General features: G+C 49.3%; 1 long non-coding RNA gene across 1 annotated transcript; it reads left to right on the forward strand.

Moving 5' to 3' along the window:
* The first annotated feature begins 208 nt into the window (after nucleotides 1-208).
* LOC125522943 (uncharacterized) lies at nucleotides 209-6,166 on the forward strand. Its single transcript, XR_007290063.2, has 2 exons — nucleotides 209-1,387; nucleotides 5,757-6,166. It is a non-coding gene; the product is annotated as an uncharacterized LOC125522943 (long non-coding RNA).
* The last annotated feature ends 1,660 nt before the right edge of the window (nucleotides 6,167-7,826 follow it).

The raw sequence follows: 7,826 nt of genomic DNA on the forward strand, positions 1-7,826 counted from the left end.
ACGCTGGGCTCCATATGTAAATCACGAGCCGTCTTCCTAGAGATGATCGGCTCAGGCATCAAACGATTGTCTATCTGCTTGCAACTTTTTATTGGGCTTTCTTACTTTGCTCTCGATGTCTTTCTTGAATTTCAACTCGAGAGATGCCCCTATGCCTTGTTCACTGAGATACCCCCCAGGTACCTAACATGTGTTGAGCTTCGTCCTTTCCGAGTTTTTCCCTCTTATCTTTTCAGTAAGTATGATGAAGATCCTGAAGGAAGAATGGCAACTTTGTCACGATACTCTGAAGCAGAGGGCTAAAGGCATCAACCATAGGGATCAACTTCTTTCAGAAGAGCAAGCAAGACCAAAAAGACCCGCTAGATTCGTTACCAAACATTTCCCCTTACACTACCTCTTAAATCTCGGGACGAGATTTCTTGTAGTGGAGGAGAATTGTGACGTCCAGATAATTAAGCTACAGTAACCATCTACTGATGAGGCCATGTCACCAGGATTACTATTGTCGGTCTCGCGATGGTTCAAAACGAATCAAATTCAAATTTAAAATAAAGTCAAACGGTAAAAGTTTTCAAACCTTAAAACTAAAATGTTTGCATTGTTCAATAATTCCCCTGATCATTTGTCATGTTGAACCCAACCTTATTTGACCCACCAATTAACCCCTTTGAATTTATAAAGTGGTCCAACGACAAATAAAATAGCCTTTTCAAAATAAGCAAATATTTATACAATTCCAATTGACCTCAAACTTTGGATGTCATCCCAAAATATTGTGAAGTATTTAAGTGACAAGTTTCATGATGAATAAAATTCAATTGGTATTTTAAGGAAGTGCAGAACTGTGGTAAATAAAAGAAATCAGAGAATAAATAGAAATAGAAAAATAAACAAATGGGGGATACCTAACTACTGTACACCTAAAGCCCAAAGGGCCAGTAGCTAACCCAGCCCACCTCTAGTCTCCTTCAACCTTCTGTTCATCCCCATCGCGCTGGAGGCAGAGCGCTTGTTCAAGTCGTCAATGCACACGCGTCGTCCATCCCGTGGTTCGCCCCCCTTGGTTAAGACGTCGCCAGCGCACCCTCCCGAAACGCTAGCTCTATTCTTCCCCTCGTCCATTCCTCTCCTGATTCACTGCGTCCAAGGTGCTGCCGTTGTCGCTGCCTCATCGTCTCCGCGGCCGCTGTCGTCCCCTCCGGCCGAGCTTGCACCAGGAGCTCCACCAGCCTCCCCTACTTCCCCTACGTGGATCAACTCGAGCTCGGAGCACCCACCTCGACCAAATCGACCGCCTTCTTCAACTTTTGCCGCCGGTCGTCGCCGTCGAGTTCTCCACCACCGAACCGCCCCGGCCTCCCCGAACACGCCCACGAGCTTCGCGGTGAGGCCCTCGACCAGTTCCCCTACTTATCCCCTTCGATCTGTAACCACAGCCTTCACCGTAGTTGCCACCGTAGCTTTGCGTCCATGTACGCGCGTCGCAGCCACGTCCGTTCGCTACTACTACCACTCGTTCCCGCTGCACCTTGTACTGCTGCTGCTCTGCACTACTACTTGCACCTGCTGATGCCTAGCCGCAGTTTTCTACTGATGCTTTGCCGTTGCTGCTTTTTGCTGTTGTTGCCGCTGCTCCATTGTTGTTGCTGCTCCCCGCGTCCCGTGTAACCGTGTTCCCCCTCTCGCGCTCACGACACGCTTCGCTGGCCCCGCCGCCGTCCGCTAGCACGCCTCAACCGCCGGCGGCCGCCGTACCCACACGCCTCCTCTGCCCGCGTTCGCCTCCCCTCTCGTGCTCACGACGCCCATTCGCTCGCCCGACCCGCGCCCCAGCTGCGCTGTTACGAATCCCCGCCGCCTAGCGCCGCTCCCCGCCGGCCGGGGCGCTACCCGCAGGCCGGGGCGCTACCCGCAGGCCGCTCGCGCCCTGGCTTCGCATGCCCTCAGCCGCCCCGCTGCTTCCTGCTCGCCGGTGCCCCTCCTCCGGCCGGCCGCGCCCGCCCCCGCTCTTGCCCACTGCTGCCGATTTTTCCTGCCGCCGATGCCTGCTGCAACCGCCGTGGCCGCCGGTGCCTCCCCACGCGCCGCTCTCCGCGGGAGCCCTGCCTTCGCGCCCTCCCCAAGGCCCCGGCCTGCTGCTCCTGGCCGCAGCCGCCAAGCGCCAGTGCGCACGCAGGCGTGCGTGCCTGGCGAGGCCGCTTGGCCTTCTATAATGGAGGTCGGCCCCTTGTGGATGAAGGGGCTAATCCCCTTTTAGTGCTGCCGACATAGTTTTTTCTTATTTAATTCGAATTAATAAATAATGTTAGAAAAACTTTAAAACTTTGAAAAATCATTAAAAAAAATAAACCGTAGCTCAGATGGAAAAACTTTGTACATGAAAGTTGCTCAGAACGACGAGACGAATTCGAATACGCAGCCCGTTCACCCGCCACGCATCCCTAGCATAGCAAACATGCAAGTTTCCCCCTCCGGTCCGTCTGTCCAAAAACGCGAAACACTGGAAATACTTCCTGGATGTTTCCCCCCTTTGCCGACATCACCTAGTATTGCATTAGGTCACCTCTAGCACCGCGTATTGCCATGTTATGCTTTTGTGATGCTTTGGTTGCTCTGTTATTTATTGTGTTCCCCTCTGTTACTTCTTTCCGGTAGACCCCGAGACCGCTCTCGGTACCCCTATGATCGACTACATCGATGACGAACCCTTCTTGCCAGAGCAACCAGGCAAGCCCCCCCCTTGATCATCAGATATTGCCTATTCTTTTCTCTACTGCTTGCATTAGAGTAGTGTAGCATGTTACGCTTTTTATTAATCCTATCTTGATGCATAGCCTGTCATTGTTGCTACAATTGTTGATACCTTTACCTGCAATCCTAAATGCTTAGTATAGGATGCTAGTTTATCATCAGTGACCCTACACTCTTGTCCGTCTGCCATGCTATATTACTGGGCCGTGATCACTCGGGAGGTGATCACAGATATACACTATACTATACTATTATATTACTTATGTTACTGTTCGGAGATGGGGGCTGAAGGGGCAGGTGGTTCTATCCAGGTAGTGATGGGTCTGGGTTCCCGACAGCCCCCTGTGTTGGGGAACGCAGTAATTTCACAAATTTCCTACGCACACGCAAGATCATGTTGATGTATAGCAACTAGAGGGGAGAGTGTCTTCCACGTACCCTCGTAGACCATAAGTGGAAGCATTAGAGAATGCGGTTGATGTAATCGTACGTCTTCACGATCCGATCGATCCAAGTACCGAACGTACAGCACCTCCGAGTTCAGCACACGTTCAGCTCGGTGACGTCCCACGAACTCCGATCCAGTAGAGCTTCAAGAGAGAGTTCCGTCAGCACGACGGCGTGATGACGGTGATGATGATGCTACTGACGCAGGGCTTTGCCTAAGCACCGCTATGATATGACTGAGGTGGATTATGATGGAGGGGGGCACCGCACACGGCTAAAAGATCAATCGATCAACTTGTGTGTCTTGGGGTGCCCCTGCCCCCGTATATAAAGGAGCAAGGGGGGAGGCCGGCCGGCCCTAGCAGGGTGCGCCAGGAGGAGTCCTACTCCCACCGGGAGTAGGATCCCCCCCCTTCCTAGTTGGACTAGGAGAGAAGGAAGGGGGAGAGACGGAGGAAGGAAAGGCCCCCCCTCCTAGTCCAATTCGGACCAGAGGGGGAGGGGGCGTGCGGCCTGCCCTGGTCTCCTCTCTCTCTCTCCACTATGGCCCAATAAGGCCCATACATTTACCGGGGGGTTCCAGTAACCTCCCGGTACTCTGGTAAAATCCCGATTTCACCCGAAACTATTTCGATGTCCAAATATAGGCTTCCAATATATCGATCTTTATGTCCCGACCATTCGAGACTCCTCGTCATGTCTGTGATCATATCCAGGACTCTGAACTACCTTCGGTACATCAAAACACATAAACTCATATTACCGATCGTCACCAAACTTTAAGCGTGCGGACCCTACGGGTTCGAGAACTATGTAGACATGATCGAGACTAGTCTCCGGTCAATAACCAATAGCGGAACCTAGATGCTCATATTGGCTCCTACATATTCTACGAAGATCTTTATCGATCAAACCGCATAACGGTATACGTTGTTCCCTTTGTCATCGGTATGTTACTTGCCCGAGATTCGATCGTCGGTATCTCATACCTAGTTCAATCTCGTTACCGGCAAGTCTCTTTACTCGTTCCGTAATGCATCATCCCGCAACTAACTCATTAGTCACAATGCTTGCAAGGCTTATAGTGATGTGCATTACCGAGAGGGCCCAGAGATACCTCTCCGACAATCGGAGTGACAAATCCTAATCTCGATCTATGCCAACTCAACAAGTACCATCGTAGACACCTGTAGAGCACCTTTATAATCACCCAGTTACGTTGTGACGTTTGGTAGCACACAAAGTGTTCCTCCGGTACTCGGGAGTTGCATAATCTCATAGTCATAGGAACATGTATAAGTCATGAAGAAAGCAATAGCAACAAACTAAACTAATGGATGAGTCAAGTCAATCACATCATTCTCTAATGATGTGATCCCGTTAATCAATTGACAACTCATGTCTATGGTTAGGAAACATAACCATCATTGATTCAACGAGCTAGTCAAGCAGAGGCAAACTAGTGACACTCTATTTGTCTATGTATTCACACATATACTAAGTTTCTGGTTAATATAATTCTAGCATGAATAATAAACATTTATCATGATATAAGGAAATATAAATAACAACTTTATTGTTGCCTCTAGGGCATATTTCCTTCACCCTGATGGCTACTTTGTGGCGGAGCGATAGGGCAGGTTGACACCACCTAGGAGAGAGGTGGACCCGGCTCTGGTCGGCGTCCACGGTTACTTCAAAATAACACACTTAACAATATCTTGGTATTTGATCTGAGTCTGGCCACTGGCCTATACGCATTAACCAACTACGCGGGAACAGTTATGGGCAGTCGACGTCGTCGTATCAGCCGAAGCCTTCTTGACGTCTGCGACTCAACGGTGCGTGCCGGGTGGGATCGCGCAACGCAACTTCCTTTGTAATGGAGGTTGCTAGGTCTTCTCACCGGCCGCGTACGCAACGTGCAGGTGTGCAATGGGCGATGGGCCCAGACCCCTGTGTGCATAGGAGTTAGATCGGCGTGCTGACCTCTTTGTTGTGCCTAGGTAGGGCTGCGACATGTTGATCTTCCGAGGCCGGGCATGACCCAGAAAAGTGTGTCCGGCCAGAGGGATTGAGCATGTTGAGAAATGTGGTGCACCCTTGCAGGGAAGTTTATCTATTCGAATAGCCGTGTCCCTCGATAAAAGAACGACCCAGAGTTGTACCTTGACCTTATGACAACTAGAACCGGATACTTAATAAAACACACTCTTCCAAGTTCCAGATACAATCCGGTGATCGCTCTCTAACAGGGCGATGAGGAGAGGATCGTCGGGTAGGATTATGCTATGCGATGATACTTGGTGAACTTACCATCTACTCTCTTCTGTACGCTTCAAGATGGAGGCTGCCAGAAGCGTAGTCTTCGATAGGACTAGCTATCCCCCTCTTATTCTGGCATTCTGCAGTTCAGTCCATAGATCTACCCATTTCATTGATACCAATGCATATGTAGTGTAGATCCTTGCTTGCGAGTACTTTGGATGAGTACTCACGGTTGCTTTGCTCCCTCTTTTCCCCCCTTTTCCTTTCTTCTCGGATGTCGCAACCAGATGATGGATTCCAGGAGCCAGAGGATCCCGAGGATGTTTCTACGTGGAGTTTGGCTTAGAGGAGTAGTTAGGAGGTCCCAGGCAGGAGGCCTTGCCTTTCCGATCGTTGCTAATTTGTGCTAGCCTTCTTAAGGCAATCTTGTTTAACTTATGTCTGTACTCAGATATTATTGCTTCCGTTGACTCTTGTGTCTTCAAGCATTTGTATTCGAGCCTTCGAGGCCCCTGGATTGTAATATAAAGGTTGTATTATTTTATTTGTGTCTAGAGTTGTGTTGTGATATCTTCTCGTGAGTCCTTGATCTTGATCGTACACATTTGTGTGTATGATTAATGTACGGCCAAATCGAGGGTGTCACAGTATTCCAATGATATGATCCAAGATGATCGAGTATGACAATCTTAATGTAGTATGATGCTATGGTTCTTGCTTAAAAGTTCTTTGCTTATCTTTCCCTTTTGCTTAAAAACTTGTATGGTTCTTTCTCTTTTGGGCTCTTTTCTAATGCAATGCTTCACGAACCAAGATAGCAATTGTGTATGCGATGACAACTTTGTGACACAAAAGATGATACCAAGATATGTACCGAGATGATATGGTAAGTATGCAATGGGAAGTATGATCACTAATGTGCACAAGTCACATTGTCGGCAATACTCAAAGGCTAGTCTCGATAGGCAAAGATACGCAAAATTGGGCTATGGTGGTTATCAATGTAATGGCAAGGAGTAGACAAATATGTCATCGAGATTACCGTCCTTGCTTACGGTTGAGGGTGTCAAAATGGTGGAGTGGTTGTTGTCGATGACGAATCTATGGCATAGATGAGCGGCAGTGATGTTGATGTCGAACCGTCCCTAAGTAGCCGAAACATGTTAGGAAACGGGAACTGCAACTCAAATTCTCAAAGAAAAATGTGGCAAAATTGTGTCAGAGTGCGAAGCAAGTAAGTAATGGTGGTTGCGGAAAAGCGATTGTGGTATTGGGGTGCGTATGCGGAAGTGGAAGTGTTAATGGAGTGTGTATGCGGGGGTGGAGGTGGAGAGGTGGCGGAGGCCGAACTGAACTTTTTCAGTTTCATCAGGAAACGTCAGACGTCCGGTGGATGTCGGACGACCGGTGGTCGGACGTCCGGTAGCGGGCGGACGTCTGGTGCCTGGGCGATTTCGGGCACGGGATGAACAGCTAGGGTTCGTGGGGGAGGTGGCAAAATTGGTCAAATCCGAGCAATTTTGTGGATAGAAATGGTGGAGACGAAGGGGAAAAACTAGATCCACTCGTGGCAAAGTAAATCCATTGATCAAATCCAACAAAACTTCATCACACCAACAAATCACAAAAAAATTGGGGCTATTTTTGGTGGGGATTTTCGAAAATTGGGTAAGAACACAACAAAATCAAGCTAGAAAACAAGGTGTAGGGGCTCCAAATCCGTGATCAACCTTGCTCATGATACCAAGATGATGTAGGGTGGAAACCCTTAGGCCGATCTTTCACGATTGGAGCAGATCCTACGAAGAACACGAGAGGGGAACGAGGGAAAACACAAGAGGAAACACTCAAACAACTAGATCCGTTGACACATGTGCTAGATTCCCGAAACACAAAAGGAGAAACAAGATCCACGATCAACAAGGGACGATACAAAGGTAACCGGTTCTTCTCCGTGAGAAGGTCTTGAGGGGGTTCTTCCTATAAAGGGGTCTTGAATCTGCTTGGGGAATCTTCTCCGAAGAGGTCGTGAGCTCCAAAGGAGAAGTAACCAAGGGGGTGAGCAAAGCTCTATCTCTAATATGAGCTATCACATTGCTAACCCTAACTAGGAGGAGGGGGTCTATTTATAGTCTTTGTGCAAATGGAAGCGAAATGAAGGGGTACATGGGCCTCGGGCCTGAAACTGTGCGCAGACAGGTACCGGACGTCCGGCGGGTTACGGTCGTCCGGTGGCTCGTGGGCGTCCGGTCGTCCGGTAGTCGCCGGACTTCCGCTTGTTTTGGCTCGGTTGAGGTGGCACCGGATTTCTGGAGATGGCCGGTCGTCCGGTCGCGTCGGACATCCTCTGTTTTGGC

Source organism: Triticum urartu, chromosome 1A (assembly GCF_056163025.1).
Source record: "Triticum urartu cultivar PI428250 chromosome 1A, HENAU_Tu73, whole genome shotgun sequence".
Classification (NCBI taxonomy): domain Eukaryota; kingdom Viridiplantae; phylum Streptophyta; class Magnoliopsida; order Poales; family Poaceae; genus Triticum; species Triticum urartu.